The sequence below is a fragment of the Hyla sarda genome, chromosome 3 (assembly GCF_029499605.1).
Source record: "Hyla sarda isolate aHylSar1 chromosome 3, aHylSar1.hap1, whole genome shotgun sequence".
Lineage (NCBI taxonomy): Eukaryota > Metazoa > Chordata > Amphibia > Anura > Hylidae > Hyla > Hyla sarda.
In genome coordinates, this window is record NC_079191.1 from 288,182,628 (window position 1) to 288,200,556 (window position 17,929).

The following is a 17,929-nucleotide window of genomic DNA, read 5'->3' on the forward strand; positions in this document are numbered from 1 at the left end:
GCATGTACCTATGCGGTATGCACTGATGAGGGCAGTTATATATGCGTAACTATACGCAGAAAAATCTGTTTAAAAAAAAAAAAAAAAACAGCCGGTGAATAGTATTGTTTGGACTTGCACAGTATGTAGCCAGCCCCTTGACAGATTAACAGGTACAAAATGGTGCAAATGCACTACAGTCCACTGAACAATCATGTATTTCTGAACAGCAGCAGGACCCAACAGTGCAGCACCACAAAATAAAAATCCAGGGATTAAACCCTAAATTGCACTCTGTCACACAATTCTGAGCAGCAGAAGTTTTGTGGAGCAAACAAAAATAAACTCAATTGGGCTGAACAATGAGGATGTAAGATGCTTCAGAAAGTTCAGGCAGCTTGGAGATCTGTATGAGGCAGGTGACAGCTATCTGCCCCTCTCTGCTGCAATGCTCAATAACATGAATAGGAGGTTTAGCAATCAATGATCCTTCTCAGTGTAACAGCACAGCACTCTGCACTCCTGCCTTTCCCTAATGCTGATGTGACTAGCAGTTGCAGTGTAACGCTGTGGTATGAGCTATTCACACACACGCAGTCCCGTCCTCTCCATCTGAGTGCATAGATTAAATGAAGAGACGCAAGATGGCCGCCGATTATATAGGGCTGTTACATCACAGGGGTCAGTGAACACTGATAGGCTGCATCTCACATGTGATTCAGGGTCAGCCCGTCTACCTTCATTCCCGCCGCTGTTTCCCGCCCTCCCATAATCCCCTGCCCCATGTACTCACATGTGGATCCGCCATCTTAGGTCCCCAATAGCCTGGAACGCTGTAAAATGGAGTTTAAAGAAGCGATTTGCGTGATAGAATCACGGCGATATTTGTATTCGTTGCAAATCGAATTTTTCATGAAATTCGTAATGAATTCGGGTTTGTCAACTTTGATTCGCTCATCTCTAATTACCACCCTTGAATGGCAACACCTCTACTGGGGTGAAATTAATGGTGGTGTCTTAGTTTTCTGCCAACTCACATAGTGTGTTTAGTATATCCCTGTCTGTGGGGGACAGATCCAGGATAGGAGAGAAACCTAGGGGTCCCTCTACAGCTGAGATGTCTGCTTCTCTGGGGTTCTCAGGAATATTTGCTGCAAATTTCTCATTTTTGAACATTTTATGTAATATCATCTTCCTAGTGGTCTTAAATATGTCTACCTCAAACTGGGTATAATCAAAGGGCTGACATTAGCCAAAATTTAAGCCCTTAGACAGGAATGTCTGTGAGGTTCATAAGGTTAGATGGATCAGGAACAGTCTCTAATCCCTCCATGTGACCCCCTTCCCCTTGGATGGAACCGTGGTGATGTCCCTTCTTCCCTCTGCCCCTCCTGATTTTTCTCCTAAAGGGAAAGAACCTGGGACTGTGGCCTGTGGACGAGTAGTTTGGGTGTTGATAGCATCATCAGAGCCGGTGGCAGGAGTCGAAAGTCCAAAAGTCCGAAAGTGGTCTGCGTACATTTCCTCGTCTACGATTAGGCGGATATGTTGGCGTCGAGTGGTTTTCTTATTGTAAACATGTAAACATCTGAGCTGTGTCATAATTGGCCTAGTCTCACACAAATTTCTCCCTCTTCCGCTCCTTAATCTCGGTGACCATGAGTTTCTTGTCCAGCTTTTTGAAGAATGCCAGGGCAGGGGCCTCACTCACCAGAGTCCGGTACTCGGTCTTGGTCTTACAAAGTTCGGCGGTGATGGTACCATATAGAGATGAGCGAACTTTTCAAAAATTCGATTCGGACGATTCGCCGAATTTTCCGAAAAAGTTTGCTTCAATCCGAATTTTTTCGTGGCGAATCTATATTAAAAAAGGCTATTTCTAGCCTACAGGCAGCCTCAATAGGGGTATAGAACACTTTGCTGTGTTCTAAAATGCATATGGAGTGTGCTGGGGTAGTGAAATAATACAGAATAACATGCAGATTACCGGCATCTGTTTTAGAATCACTGCTGCACAGCAGCACAATGACAGAGCCTGGTGGTGGCATCAGTGTCAGGAGCCCATATAGTGGCTGAATGACACAGCGTGGAGGTGTTGGCAGCATGAGGAGACCATATAGTGGCTGAATGGCACAGCGTGGAGGTGTTGGCAGCATGAGGACACCATATAGTGGCTGAATGACACAGCGTGGAGGCGTTGGCAGCATGAGTAGGCACTAGGCCTTCACAATCCCTAAGATTAAAAGATTAATTTAGAAATTTAAACCGAAGATTTTGGATAGCGGGTGTTACCTATGATCAAATTTGAATTCCCAGACCAAGGCCCAGCAGCGGCATCAGTAAACCATATATTGCCTGAATGACACAGCCTGGAGTTGGCTGATGCACGAGTACACACCAGGGCTTTACATTCCACAAAAAAAAAAAATTTGGAAATTTTAGAAGAAGATTTTGGATAGCGGGTGCTACCTATGATAAAATTTGAATTCCCAGACCCAGGCCCAGCAGCGGCATCAGTTAACCATATATTGCCTGAATAACACAGCCTGGAGTTGGCTGATGCATGAGTACACACCAGGGCTTCACAATCCCTAAGAAAAAACACAACAATTTTTGAAATTTTTGAAGAAGATTTTGGATAGTGGGTGCTACCTGTGATAAAATTTGAATTCCCAGACCCAGGCCCAGCAGCAGCATCAGTAAACCATATATTGCCTGAATGACACAGCCTGGAATTGGCTGATGCATGAGTACACACCAGGGCTTCACAATCCCTAAGAAAAAACGCAACAATTTTTGAAATTTTAGAAGAAGATTTTGCATAGCGGGTGCTACCTATGATAAAATTTTAATTCCCAGACCCAGGCCCAGCAGCGGCATCAGTAAACCATATATTGCCTGAATGACACAGCCTGGAGTTGGCTGATGCATGAGTACACACCAGGGCTTCACAATCCCTAAGAAAATACACAACAATTTTTGAAATTTTTGAAGAAGATTTTGGATAGCGGGTGCTACCTGTTATAAAATTAGAATTTCCCAGACTCAGGCCCAGCAGCGGCATCAGTAAACCATATATTGCCTGAATGACACAGCCTGGAGTTGGCTGTTGCATGAGGAGACCATAAAAATGTCTGATTTTTTTATTTGAAATTTAAATCAAACTTTGAGTGTCCCAGACCCCAGCATGTGGGTACAAAGGACCAAATCCAACAAGCCCCCACAAGGCTCATGTGGTCGTTAGATGTAGGCACAACGTCTCCATTGCTCTGATCGGCCATTGTTTCCAAGATTTTTCGCTAAGGCAAACATGTGAAGAACAGCGTGACACTGCCGTGCCCTGCATACATGGTATGATGAAGGGCCACTGAGACTTGTCCGGGCAGTGAAGGCTTAGGACACAATGAAGGATGTGGAGGGGGAGTCGCACACTGTCACAGGACTAACAGGCTGACAGTGTGGAGCATGAAGCAGCATGAGTACACAAGAGGGGTTCACAACCCATAAAATTAAAAGGTGACCTTTGAAATCTCTATTGAAGATGCATGTTAGGTAGTGCTACCATCCAAAAATTTAAGGCCCAAACTCATAAGCATCAGTAAGCCAAGTAATTCCTGAAAGACACAGGCGCAGGCATCAGCAGTACACCCGAGGGTTACATAACCCCTTTACATTGCAAGATCAATGTTGAAATTTCAATTAAGCTAGTGCTTAATATCCCAAAATTTGAGGGCCAAGGCCAGAAGCAGCATTAAGTAGATTAGTTCCGGATAAAAACAGTCAGGAAAAGGCATCTGCAGCACACCCGGTGAATTAATAAGCAATAAGATTGAAATATCAATTAATTCAAGGATTTTAATTATTTAACTCAAGATCACCTCATAGCAGATTCTAGACTATACGGTGTCTGAATGTCACATCCTTGAGGTGGCTGAAGCAATGGGAAACCACTATGGCTCACACACATAGGAAATAGGTCCATCCAAAGAAGCAAAAAGTAAATCCTTCGAGGATTTTAATTATTTAACTCGAGATCACCAGATAGCAGATTCTATCTCAGAAATTCAGACAGAAACTCCAATTTTAATAGAAAGTAAAAATGACTACCTTTAGACACTCTCATTAAAAAGGGATAACAGTGTTGAGTCACATGACACAGCAGTCAGCTGTAGCCCAGTTCGATCAAATAAAGACTTGCACAAAATTGAGATTCCCACAATAAAGAATAGACTGAATAAAAAAAGGCTAACTTCAGTGTTTATTAAAAGGTGTACTAGAAGAATTCAATAGTTCTCTCAGTCAGAAGAAAATATTAAAGTTGTTTTAGGTATGTTGTCTGACGAAATACCTTTGTGTTAGAACAAGTGCATATCCAAGAGTCCAAAAGACTCTATAATGCATAACTGTGGACCACAAAAAGACATTCTTCTCTAAAGTTATGTGCTATGACATAAAGAAGCAGAGTTCATCCCTCACCGTGTTATTTTGGGAAAATTTTAATTTAAAAATCACACACAACAAGCGTTCCATGGTGTCATGTTTAGTACTCCGGAAAATTCAAGTTTACTTCTGAGAAAATTATCAGAACATTTGAAAAAAAAAACAGAACCCAAGAGGGTTTAATAACCCCATACATTGCACCATAAATTTTGAAATTTAAATTAAGCATGTATGTATCTAGTCCAAAAATCCAAAAATTTAAGGCCCAAGCCCAGAAGCATCAATAAGCTAAGTAGTTCCTGAAACACACAGTCAGGAGCAGGCATCAGCAGTACAGAAAAGGGTTTCATAACCCCTTACATTGAAAGATCAAAGTTGAAATTTCTATTAAGCATGTATTTATCTTGTGCTAAACATCCAAAAACTTAAGGCACATGCCCAAAAGCATCAGTAAGCCAAGTAATTCCTGAAAGACACAGGAGAAGGCATCAACAGTACATACGAGGGTTTCATAACCCCTTTACATTGCAAGATCAATGTTGAAATTTGCATTAACCCCTTAATGACCAGGCCATTTTACACCTTAAGGACCAGAGCGTTTTTTGCAAATCTGACCACTGTCACTTTAAACATTAATAACTTTGGAATGCTTTTAGTTATCATTCTGATTCCGAGATTGTTTTTTCGTGACATATTCTACTTTAACTTAGTGGTAAACTTTTATGGTAACTTGCTTCCTTTCTTGGTGAAAAATCCCCAAATTTGATGAAAAAAATGAAAATTTTGCATTTTTCTAACTTTGAAGCTCTCTGCTTGTAAGGAAAATGGATATTCAAAATATATATTTTTTGGGTTCACATATACAATATGTCTACTTTATGTTTGCATCATAACATTTATGAGTTTTTACTTTTGGAAGACACCAGAGGGCTTCAAAGTCAGCAGCAATTTTTAAATTTTTCACAAAATTTTCAAACTCACTATTTTTCAGGGACCAGTTCAGTTTTGAAGTGGATTTGAAGGGTCTTCATATTAGAAATACCCCATAAAAGACCCCATTATAAAAACTACACCCCCCAAAGTATTCAAAATGACATTCAGTAAGTGTATTAACCCTTTAGGTGTTTCACAGGAATAGCAGCAAAGTGAAGGAGAAAATTCAAAATCTTCATTTTTTACACTCGCATTTTCTTGTAGACCCAATTTTTGAATTTTTGCAAGGGGTAAAAAGGAGAAAATTTTTACTTGTATTTGAAACTCAATTTTTCTCGAGTAAGCACATACCTCATATGTCTATGTTAATTGTTCAGCAGGCGCAGTAGAGGGCTCAGAAGGGAAGGAGCGACAAATGGTTTTTGGGGGGCATGTCACCTTTAGGAAGCCCCTATGGTGCCAGGACAGCAAAAAAAAAACACATGGCATACCATTTTGGAAACTAGACCCCTCAGGGAACGTAACAAGGGGTAAAGTGAACCTTAATACCCCACAGGTGATTCACGACTTTTGCATATGTAAAAAAAAGATATATATTTTTTACCTAAAATGCTTGGTTTCCCAAAAATTTTACATTTTTAAAAAGGGTAATAGCAGAAAATACCCCCCCAAAAAAGAAGCCCAATTTCTCCCGATACAGAAAACACCCCATATGGGGGTGAAAATTGCTCTGCTGGCGCACTACAGGTCTCAGAAGAGAAGGAGTCACATTTGGCTTTTTGAAAGCAAATTTTGCTCTGGGGGCATGCCACATTTAGGAAGCCCCTATGGTGCCAGAACAGCAAAAAAAAACACATGGCATACCATTTTGGAAACTAGACCCCTCGGGGAACGTAACAAGGGGTAACGTGAACCTTAATACCCTACAGGTGTTTCACGACTTTTGCATATGTAAAAAAATTTTTTTTTATTTTACCTAAAATGCTTGGTTTCCCAAAAATTTTACATTTTTAAAAAGGGTAATAGCAGAAAATACCCCCCCAAAAAAGAAGCCCAATTTCTCCCGATACAGAAAACACCCCATATGGGGGTGAAAATTGCTCTGCTGGCGCACTACAGGTCTCAGAAGAGAAGGAGTCACATTTGGCTTTTTGAAAGCAAATTTTGCTCTGGGGGCATGCCACATTTAGGAAGCCCCTTTGGTGCCAGAACAGCAAAAAAAAACACATGGCATACCATTTTGGAAACTAGACCCCTCGGGGAACGTAACAAGGGGTAACGTGAACCTTAATACCCTACAGGTGTTTCACGACTTTTGCATATGTAAAAAAAATATTTTTTTTTTACCTAAAATGCTTGTTTTCCCAAAATGTTTACCTTTTTAAAAAGGGTAATAGCAGAAAATACCCCCCAAAATGTGAAGCCCAATTTCTCCCGATTCAGAAAACACCCCATATGGGGGTGAAAAGTGCTCTGCTGGCGCACTACAGGTCTCAGAAGAGAAGGAGTCACATTTGGCTTTTTGAAAGCGAATTTTGCTCTGGGGGCATGCCGCATTTAGGAAGCCCCTATGGTGCCAGGACAGAAAAAAAAAACACATGGCATACCATTTTGGAACCTAGACCCCTCGGGGAACGTAACAAGGGGTAGTTTGAACCTTAATACCCTACAGGTGTTTCACGACTTTTGCATATGTAAAAAAAAATATTTTTTTTTACCTAAAATGCTTGTTTTCCCAAAAATTTTACATTTTTAAAAAGGGTAATAGCAGAAAATCCCCCCCCCCCCCAAAAAATTTGTAACACAATTTCTCCCGAGTACGGCGATACCCCATATGTGACCCTAAACTGTTGCCTTGAAATACGACAGGGCTCCAAAGTGAGAGCGCCATGCGCATTTGAGGCCTAAATTAGGGACTTGCATAGGGGTGGACATAGGGTTATTCTATGCCAGTGATTCCCAAACAGGGTGCCTCCAGCTGTTGTAAAACTCCCAGCATGCCTAGACAGTCAACGGCTATCTGGCAATACTGGGAGTAGTTGTTTTGCAACAGCTGCAGGCTCCGTTTTGGAAACAGTGGCGTACCAGACGTTTCTCATTTTTATTGGGGAGGGGAGGGGGGTTGTATAGGGGTATGTGTATATGCAGTGTTTTTTACTTTTTATTTTATTTTCTGTTAGTGTAGTGTAGTGTTTTTAGGGTACAGTCACAAGGGCGGGGGTTCACAGTAGTTTCTCGCTGGCAGTTTGAGCTGCGGCAGAAAATTTGCCGCAGCTCAAACTTGCAGCCGGATACTTACTGTAATCCTCCGCCCATGTGAGTGTACCCTGTACGTTCAAATTGGGGGGGGGGGGAACATCCAGCTGTTGCAAAACTACAACTCCCAGCATGTACGGTCTATCAGTGCATGCTGGGAGTTGTAGTTTTGCAACCGCTGGAGGCTACGTTTTGGAAACAGTGACGTACCAGACGTTTTTCATTTTTATTGGGGAGGGGAGGGGGGCTGTGTAGGGGTATGTGTATATGTAGTGTTTTTTACTTTTTATTTTATTGAGTGTTAGTGTAGTGTTTTTAGGGTACAGTCGCACGGGCGGGGGTTCACAGTAGTTTCTCGCTGGCAGTTTGAGCTGCGGCAGAAAATTTGCCGCAGCTCAAACTTGCAGCCGGATACTTACTGTAATCCTCTGCCCATGTGAGTGTACCCTGTACATTCACATTGGGGGGGGGGGGGGGGGGGAACATCCAGCTGTTGCAAAACTACAACTCCCAGCATGTACGGTCTATCAGTGCATGCTGGGAGTTGTAGTTTTGCAACAGCTGGAGGCACACTGGTTGTGAAACACTGAGTTTGGTAACAAACTCAGTGTTTTGCAACCAGTGTGCCTTCAGCTGTTGCAAAAGCTACAACCCCCAGCATGTACGGACAGCGGAAGGGCATGCTGGGTCTTGTAGTTATGCAACAGCTGGAGGCATACTAGTTTGACTGGGGATGCTGGGGATTGTAGTTATGCAACAGCTGGAGACACACTGGTTTGCTACTTAACTCAGTGTGCCTTCAGCTGTTGCAAAACTTCAACTCTCAGCAGTCATACAGCCAACAGGCATGCTGGGAGTTGTAGTTATGCAACCACCAGATGCACCATTACAACTCCCAGCATGCACTTTAGCTGATTGTGCAAGCTGGGAGTTGTAGTTATACAACAGCTGAAGGTACACTTTTCCATAGAAAGAATGTGCCTCCAGCTGTTGCAAAACTACAAGTCCCAGCATGCCCATAAGGGAATGCTGGGAGTTGTGGTGGTCTGCCTGCTGCTGTTGCATAACTACAGCTCCCAGCATGCCCTTTTTGCATGCTGGGAGCTGTTGCTAAGCAACAGCAGGAGGCTGTCACTCACCTCCAACGATCCAGCCGCATCAGGTCAGTCCCTCGTCATCGCCGCCGCTCCTGGGGCCCCGATCCCAACAGGGATGCCGGGGATCGGGGTCCCCAGCACCCGGGGTGCACGTCCCGCACCCGCTCACATCCTCCGGAAGAGGGGCGGAGCGGGTTGCGGGAGTGACACCCGCAGCAGGCTCCCTGATTAGTCCGGCCGACCAATCAGGGCGATCGTGAGGTGGCACCAGTGCCACCTCACCCCTGCAGGCTCTGGCTGTTCGGGGCCTTCTCTGACAGCACCGATCAGCCAATAATTCCAGGTCACCGGGTCACTGGAGACCCGATTGACCCGGAATCCGCTGCAGATCGCTAGACTGAATTGTCATCATGACCCCCCTGGGCGATATGCCCCGATGCCTGCAGAACGATTTCAGCAGGCATCGGGCACCGGCTCCGCTCCAGATGGTTGCGGGGGGCCGGTAAAACACATGACGTTCTCATACGTCATGTGTCCTTAAGGACTCGGAAATGGAGACGTATGAGAACGTCATGTGTCCTTAAGGGGTTAAGCATGAATTTAGCTACGCTTTGATGTGATGTTCGCCACGCCCATGCACAGTATACTTGCACACATCGCGGCTGCTCTCGGCCTAGCTCAGAGAACAGGAGGAGCAGCTGCGATGTGTGCGAGTATACTGCGCATGCCTGTGGAGAACATGCACCTCGAAGCGTGTCTGTTCGTAGAGGTGGATTGCCGCTATGAGCAAACACAGATGGAGGCAGCACAATAGGGTCCATTGTTGGCGGATCCCCACCGTAAAATACGCTGCGGATCTGTCCATGTGAAAAAGCACTTAGGGTATGTTCACACGTACAGGATGTGCTGTATATTTTCTGCAGCTGATTTTCCTACCTATTGAAGATAATGGGTTGCAAAGTCAGATGCACAAAATATGCAGCAAAAATATGCAGCAGATCCTGTACACCTGGGGGAGGGGTTAATTGATTAACTGCTCTCAGGTGTTTAAAACTAACTGGGAAACTCTGTGAGCCCTGCTCTGACTGAGTCTAACTGAAGCTTGGTTTGTATTCTTAAGTGTTAACATATGAGAAGTTTTATACGCAGAAGTTTAAAAAGCAGGAGTTGTAAGCAGGACCCACTGTAACTGTAAGTATTACACACCTTTGATAAAAGTAGTTTTTCTTAATAGTTAATAACAGCTGTTTGTCACCAAGGATATGGACAGCAGGATTTGAGGTTTTCTTCAGTGCACATTGTGCCACATGTATACATCTCTGGAGCAGCAGCTTCAGGGTGAATACCGCTGTGACAAATGTGAGCATGTTGCCCACCTGGAAGCTCGTATTAGAGATCTGGAGGAGCAAAATGCAACATTAAGGGCGATTGACAATCTTACAGAGCAAGCAGTTAGTGGGGTAGAAATGGAGGTTGGAGAAACTAGCCAGGAGGCCCAAGTAGGGAGCTGGGTTAATGTAGTTAGAGGGACTGGAAAGGGGGCAAGGAAAAGGAAGGTCACTTCCTCTTCTGATCTCCCAAGTAAAATTGCCAAGTTGGGCGATGATGCGAGGGCCTCAGTATCAGAGATGGCAACCCTAGTGGATACTGGTCTCCCTAACAGCCGGGCGAACAGCTCAACTAGTAGTGTGGGGGATGGTAACGCAGGTAGGCCAAGACAGTTAGTTGTGGTAGGGGATTCTATAATCAGGAAGACGGATAGAATAATTTGTCGCCAAGACCACCTCAACCGAATGGTTTGCTGTCTCCCTGGTGCCAGGGTTTGGCATGTGGTGGAAAGGGTGGACAAATTACATGGGGGGGCTGGGGATGACCCAGCTGTGGTGGTCCATGTGGGAACCAACGACAGAATACATGGTAGGTGGAGGTCCCTGAAGAATAATTACAAGGAACTGGGTGCCAAGCTGAAGGGAAGGACCTCTAAGGTTGTGTTCTCTGGAATACTTCTTGTGCCATGCGCATCGCCGGAAAGACAGCGGGAGCTTAGGGAGTTAAATGCATGGCTTAAGTCGTGGTGTGAGGGGGAAGGGTTTGGGTTTTTAGAGCACTTGGCTGACTTTTCATTGGGGTACAAACTCTATTCTACGTATAATTTGCACCTGAATGGAAGGGGGTCCGCTGTGCTGGGGGAGAGAATCCTGGAAGGTGTGCCTGAGTATTTAAACTAGGTGAGTGGGGGGAGGATAATAAAGCAAAGAAAGCAGACAATGGGATGGATAGGTTAGAGAGGGGTCATGACATAATGGTGGGTGGAGAGGAGTCCTGTGGGGGGAGGTTAAGAGCAGTGGATAAGGAGATCCATGGGTTACAAACCAGCTGTAAAAATAAATGTAGCCCGAAAAATTGTAATCCCAATAATTCAAAAAATTCCATTAGCCCCAATAACTACAATAAGCCCCATTAACTAAAAAAATACCGTTAGCCCCAATAACTTAAATAACAACGTTAGACCCAATAACGCAAAAAATCCCATTAGCCCCAATAACTTAAATAATAACGTTAGACCCAATAACTCAAAAAATCCCATTAGCCCCAATAACTTAAATAGTACAATTAGCCCTTATAACTCAAATAATAACATTAACCCCAATAACTCTGAAAATCCCATTAGTGAGACTATATGTGTAAAACTTAATGGAAATGTAAAGTGTATGTTCACAAATGCCAGAAGCCTAGCAAATAAAATGGGGGAGCTTGAGGCCTTGATACTGGAGGAACATATTGATATAGTTGGGGTCACTGAGACATGGCTGGACTCCTCGCATGACTGGGCTGTCAATCTGCAGGGGTTTACATTGTTTCGCAAGGATAGAATGAACAGAAAAGGTGGTGGAGTCTGTCTGTATGTAAGAAGTGGTATGAAAGCCAGTGTGAACGATGTCATAGTGTGTGATGATTCTGAGGATGTGGAATCCCTGTGGGTAGAATTACAAAAGGAGGGAAATATTGAAAAAATTATATTTGGTGTAATCTACAGACCCCCTAATATCACTGAAGAGATAGAAGGTCAGCTGTATAAACAAATAGAGAGGGCCGCCCGGGCAGGTACAGTGGTAATAATGGGAGATTTTAACTATCCAGATATAGATTGGGGCCGGGGGCTGGCTAAAACTACAAAGGGGAGAAAATTCCTAAATTTATTGCAGGATAATTTTATGGGCCAGTTTGTGGAGGACCCAGCAAGAAGTGATGCCTTGTTGGATCTGATCATTTCCAACAACGCAGAGCTGGTTGGTAATGTAACTGTGCGGGAAAACCTTGGTAATAGCGACCACAATATAGTTACTTTTGACTTAAAATGTAGAAAGCAAAGACAGGCGGGGAAGGCAAAAACATATAACTTTAAAAAGGCAAATTTCCCTGGGCTGAGAGCTGCACTACAGGACATAGACTGGGGGGGAGGTGTTCTCAAATACTGATACAGAAAGTAAATGGGGCATCTTTAAATCAACTCTAAATAACTATACAGCTAAATATATACCAAAGGGGAACAAATATAAACGATTAAAACTAAATCCTACATGGCTGACAAATTATGTTAAAAGAGCAATAAACAACAAAAAAATAGTCTTCAAAAAATTCAAATCTGATGGGTCAGCTATAACATTTAAACAGTACAAGGAGCTTAATAAAATCTGTAAAAATTTAATAAAAACAGCAAAAATTCTAAATGAGAGACAGGTGGCCAAAGAAAGCAAAACTAATCCTAAATATTTTTTTACATGTATAAATACAAAAAAACCAAGGACAGAGCATGTAGGACCCCTTAATAATGATAATGGGGAGGTTGTCACGGGCGATCATGAGAAGGCGGAGCTACTGAATGGGTTCTTTAGTTCTGTATATACTATGGAACAAGGAGCTGACATTGGACAGGTCAGTGCTGGTAACACATCATGTAATGTACTGAACTGGCTTAATGTAGAGATGGTACAAGGTAAGTTAAGTAAAGTAAATGTAAGCAAATCTCCAGGACCGGATTGACTTCACCCAAGAGTTCTTAGAGAGGTAAGTTCAGTAATATCTGTACCCTTGTTCATGATATTTAGAGATTCTCTGGTGTCTGGTATTGTGCCAAGGGACTGGCGCAAGGCTAATGTGGTACCAATCTTCAAGAAGGGCTCTAGGTCTTCGCCAGGCAATTATAGACCGGTAAGTCTAACGTGCATTGTGGGTAAATTGTTTGAAGGACTTATAAGGGATTACATACAGGAATACATAGGGGATAATAGTATTATAAGTGATAGCCAGCATGGGTTTACTAAGGATAGAAGTTGTCAAACCAATCCTTGACATAGGAATGGCTGTGGATATAGTGTTTCTGGATTTTGCCAAAGCATTTGATACTGTCCCTCACAGACGTCTGACAGGTAAGTTAAGGTCTTTGGGCTTGGAAACTTTAGTTTGTAACTGGATTGAACACTGGCTCATGGATCGTACCCAGAGAGTGGTGGTCAATGATTCGTACTCTGATTGGTCCCTGGTTATTAGTGGTGTACCCCAAGGTTCAGTACTGGGCCCGCTGTTGTTTAATTTATTTATCAATGATATAGAGGATGGTATTAACAGCTCTGTTTCTATCTTTGCAGATGACACCAAGCTTTGTAGCACAGTACAGTCTATAGAGGATGTGTATAGGTTACAAGATGACTTGGATAGACTAAGTGTCTGGGCATCCACTTGGCAAATGAGGTTCAAAGTGGATAAATGTAAAGTTATGCATCTGGGTACTAATAACATGCATGCATTGTATGTCTTAGGGGGGATTAAACTGGTAGAGAAGGATCTGGGTGTACTTGTAGATCACAGACTACAGAATAGCATGCAATGTCAAGCTGCTGCTTCCAAAGCCGGCAGGATATTGTCATGTATAAAAAGAGGCATGGACTCCAGGGACAGGGACATAATACTCTCCCTTTATAAAGCATTGGTACGGCCTCACCTGGAATATGCTGTTCAGTTTTGGTCGCCTGTTCATAAAAGGGACACTGCGGAGTTGGAAAGGGTGCAGAGACGCGCGACTAAACTAATATGGGGCATGGAACATCTTAGCTATGAGGAGCGATTAAAGGAGTTACAATTGTTTAGTCTTGAGAAGAGACGTTTAAGGGGGGATATGATAAACGTATATAAGTATATAAACGGCCCATACAAAAAATATGGAGAAAAACTGTTCCAGGTTAAACCCCCCCAAAGGACGAGGGGGCACTCCCTCCGTCTGGAGAAGAAAAGGTTTAGTCTAAAGGGGCGACACGCCTTCTTTACCGTGAGGACTGTGAATTTATGGAACGGTCTACCTCAGGAACTGGTCACAGCAGGAAAAATTAACAGCTTTAAAACAGGGTTAGATACATTCCTGGAACAAAATAACATTAATGCTTATGTAGAATTATAAAACTACATCCCTTCCCCTTATCGCTTTACACCCTTCACTTCAATTCCCTGCTTGGACTCGATGGACGTATGTCTGTTTTCAACCATACTAACTATGTTGTATGAAAAGATCTAAAATCTCCTGGCGGATGGGAAAAGAATTGGGAAAAGAGGTGGATGCATGACAGTGCTTATGAATAGAGGCACTAACTTTTTTGGTGGAGGTAGGGTGAATGGAGGTAGCTGCTGATTCACACTGAATAACATGTGGGTCATCGTGGTTATAAGAGATAGTTGTAGAATGATGATTAGTTGTGACAGAATGATGACTGGTAGATACAGAGTTGGGAGGGTGGTGGGAATGTTGGATCTGCTGAGTACCATTATTGAAATTAATATTATCAGTATGGCTTGATTTAGAGTGTAACTTAGGTGGTGGGTTATTATTATGCTGAATAGTAACTGGTAAATTGTTGGAGGGCTTGGATGACTATTGATTGTTATCTTTCTGGGATGTTGCTGAATAGGAGGGTAAATGAAAAAAACGAGAAAACGAGGATGTAGGGGAGGTAGACGGAAGCGAGAAAGAAAAGAAAAAAAGACACAACTTAAAGACAACATGACTACTGTCAAAATATTTAATCTCTCCTCCTGGAAAGGGGCCTCTCTAATTGTCCTACATCTAAAGCAGACAGCTTTGATCTTTTCATGGACCTAAATAGTTACGTGAGGAAGTTAACCATTAAACGTTTTTTGCTATCAAGGATTGTAATACCGGTGAAGCAGCACAGGCAACTGATTCCTATAACGCTAAACTAGAACCATCACCAATTCACACCAATTTACACCCTAAATCTTCTTTCTTTCCAGTCCAGTCTAAGGGTAGTTTTATAGATGCATTTTCCGCTTTGGTGTCCGCTGATTTGGACAATTTAACTGACCAATGCTGCATATACTTCAAATTTATCAAGAAAAGAGAATATTGCTCTAAATAGACTTTCAAAGAATAATGACATTAGAATTCGTCCCACAGACATAAAAGAGAGGCCTTGAGACTTTTATTCGATGTGACATACTATACATCCCTTTATTTTAATCGTACGGATAAATGTAAGAATGAACTTAAGGATCTTGTTTTAGATGGTTTTGCCAAAGGCGTTTTAGATAAAGCTGAGCGCGACTATATATTAGTTTTGGAACCTGCCCTACCTATCATTTATTTTCTACCCAAGTTCTATAAAAACAAAAAAACTAACTGTCAGCTAACCTAGCCCACTATATTGATTTGGATCAACTCAGTAGGGAATCATTAGGGATATAGGTTGAACTAGATGGACTTTTTTCAATCTTATGAACTATGTTACTATATTACTACACAAGCATGTTTTTACTCTCAAGTCACACCTCAAAGATACAACCTATTTTATAAAAAGCATTGCAGAGGTACCTTGAAATAACGAACACTTTCTGGTGACGATGGACATCTCAATTATATACTGTAATAGACCATGAAATAGGACTTAATGCTATATCACATTTTCTAGAGCTTGACAGTGACATGCCAACAGCGCAAGAAGATTTTGTTTTAAGAGGATTAAGATTTATACTGACCCACAATTATTTTGAGTTTAATCAACAAAAGCTATGGGGTCCAAGGTAGCACCCAGCTTTACCAATTTGTTTGTAGGTCTTTTTGAGAAGCAAATTATATACCCCACCCCCTTTTTAAGTACCGCACATTTTTTAAACATTATATTGATGACATCTTTTTTTATCTGGAGTGTCAACCTTGCAGAACTAAACGACTTTTTATCCTCTCTTAACAGCAACAATTGGGGTCTTAATTTTACTCACACTAGTTTTGAAGATAATGCTAAGTTTTTAGATGTTTTAGTGTTTCATGGAAATTCAGATATATTATATACTAAAACTTTTTTTTTTAAAGTCGACAGTAACAGTAATTTGGATTTCTCTAGTGCACACTACGGTAAATGGATTACCAACATACCGTTTGGGCAGTTCAAACGGATCAGATGAAATTGCACCACGGAAACCGATTTCTATGAAAAAAGTAAAATTTTAAAAGCTAGGTTCCATGCAAAACACTATGTCCAAGAAACTGATTGACTATTTTTTAATAAAGTGAGTAAACTTACACAACAGGACTACTTACAACCTGGCAAAAACAATGGCAAATCATCAGGCAATTTGATAATAACTACCCAGAAAACAAAGATATTAAGAAGATTTTATCCAAACACTGGCACATTCTCCAACAGGATCCTTATGTCAATAAACTGTTACCTCCTGAGCCTGTGGTTACATTCAGGAGAATTTGTACCCTCCGTAACATCCTAGCAGGCTAAAGACCAATAAAAATTCAAAGTCTGGTGCCCCTGGGTGTAAATGCTGAGCACAGGTCTCTAATAGAGTTAATTCATTCACGTCTAGAGTTACCAATGAATCTTTTCCTATACAGTCCTTTTTAACCTGCAATTCCAGAATTGTTATTTATCTTCTCCAGTGTCCTTGTGGTTTCCAATACATTGGACGCACAACTCAGCACTAAGCATTGGAGCAATACCAACTTGGGTTTTATGCTACATAGTGTCTCCAGACATCTGGTAGAAGTCCACAACTCTAATTTCGAAGTTCTCAGTTACTCCCATGGAAAGCATCCCTAGAGAAGTCCCCCAATGTTTCCCTATGTTACAAAGACGTGAAAATTATTGGAGTTTTAAATTGCGCACCCTAATGCCTCTTGGTCTTAACAAGTTAATTGAAAGTTCTCTGTAATACTTAGAATCATTGCTATTTATATATACATTTTTTGTCCATCTGTGATAATTTTATTAGTGAGTCTGTCGCTCCCCTTATTATTTTATTATGTAATTCTGCTGCTATCAACACTACTGTCACCTTGCATTTTTAGATGATATTACTGTTCTGTTTACACTCCATCCTGCCTTATTTTATTCTACCATTTCATACGGCTTGCAGGTAGATTTTAGATTGCGCTGTTATTATCCATGTTGCTATCCCGCATTTTTATTCTATTTATTTTTATGTTTATATTCTATCCTGTCTTATACAGTGGTCCCTCAAGTTACAATATTAATTGGTTCCAGGACGACCATTGTATGTTGAAACCTGGTAATTGGTCCTGTCATACAAAAAATAGGAAAAAGTGAGAATTAAAGAAAAATTTAGTGGATAACTAATATAGATAAAGCAAATCCTTACATGTAAAAGTAAGAAAGATCGGCTGGGAGCTGTAAATCACTGTATGTCCGTGTTTCCCAAGCAGGGAGCCTCCAGTTGTTGCAAAACTATAGGAAGTTGTAGTTTTGCAACTGCTGGAGGCACCCTAGTTGGGAAACACTGGTCTATGTAGAGGACAGGAGCTTCTTCTAGGTCCTGTACAGTACACACAATGTCCTATAAAAGTAACATGGAGCCGTCCTCACCTGGTGTCCAAAGGAGTACAGAACATGTAATACCTTCCTGTACTGTAGGGGGCGCTACCAGACACCAGTCAGTGCATGCATTTCAGTAATACAGGGGTTTTACCAGTGAATGTCCATTCTGATTGGTCAGATCTTCCAGCCATTGACACGTTTCACAGATCTGGACTGTCTGTACATTGTATGTTGAGTCTGGTTTCAACTTACAATGGTCCAGAAAAGACCATTGTATGTTGAAACTATTGTATGTTGAGGCCATTGTAAGTTGAGGGATCACTGTACTGTATTTACTCTACTAATTTTATAACTATGCATCCTATTCATACT

The 17,929-nt window shown here is 42.0% G+C and overlaps 1 protein-coding gene across 1 annotated transcript in view; it reads right to left on the bottom strand.

Moving 5' to 3' along the window:
* The window catches only part of LOC130362407 (uncharacterized), a 92,261-nt gene extending 76,097 nt beyond the window's left edge, over positions 1–16,164 (bottom strand). Inside the window, exon 1 of the mRNA XM_056566813.1 lies at positions 16,147–16,164. The gene's annotated coding sequence lies outside the window, so the exon portion shown is untranslated. The remainder of the gene's footprint in view (positions 1–16,146) is intronic.
* Positions 16,165–17,929: the final 1,765 nt, after the last annotated feature.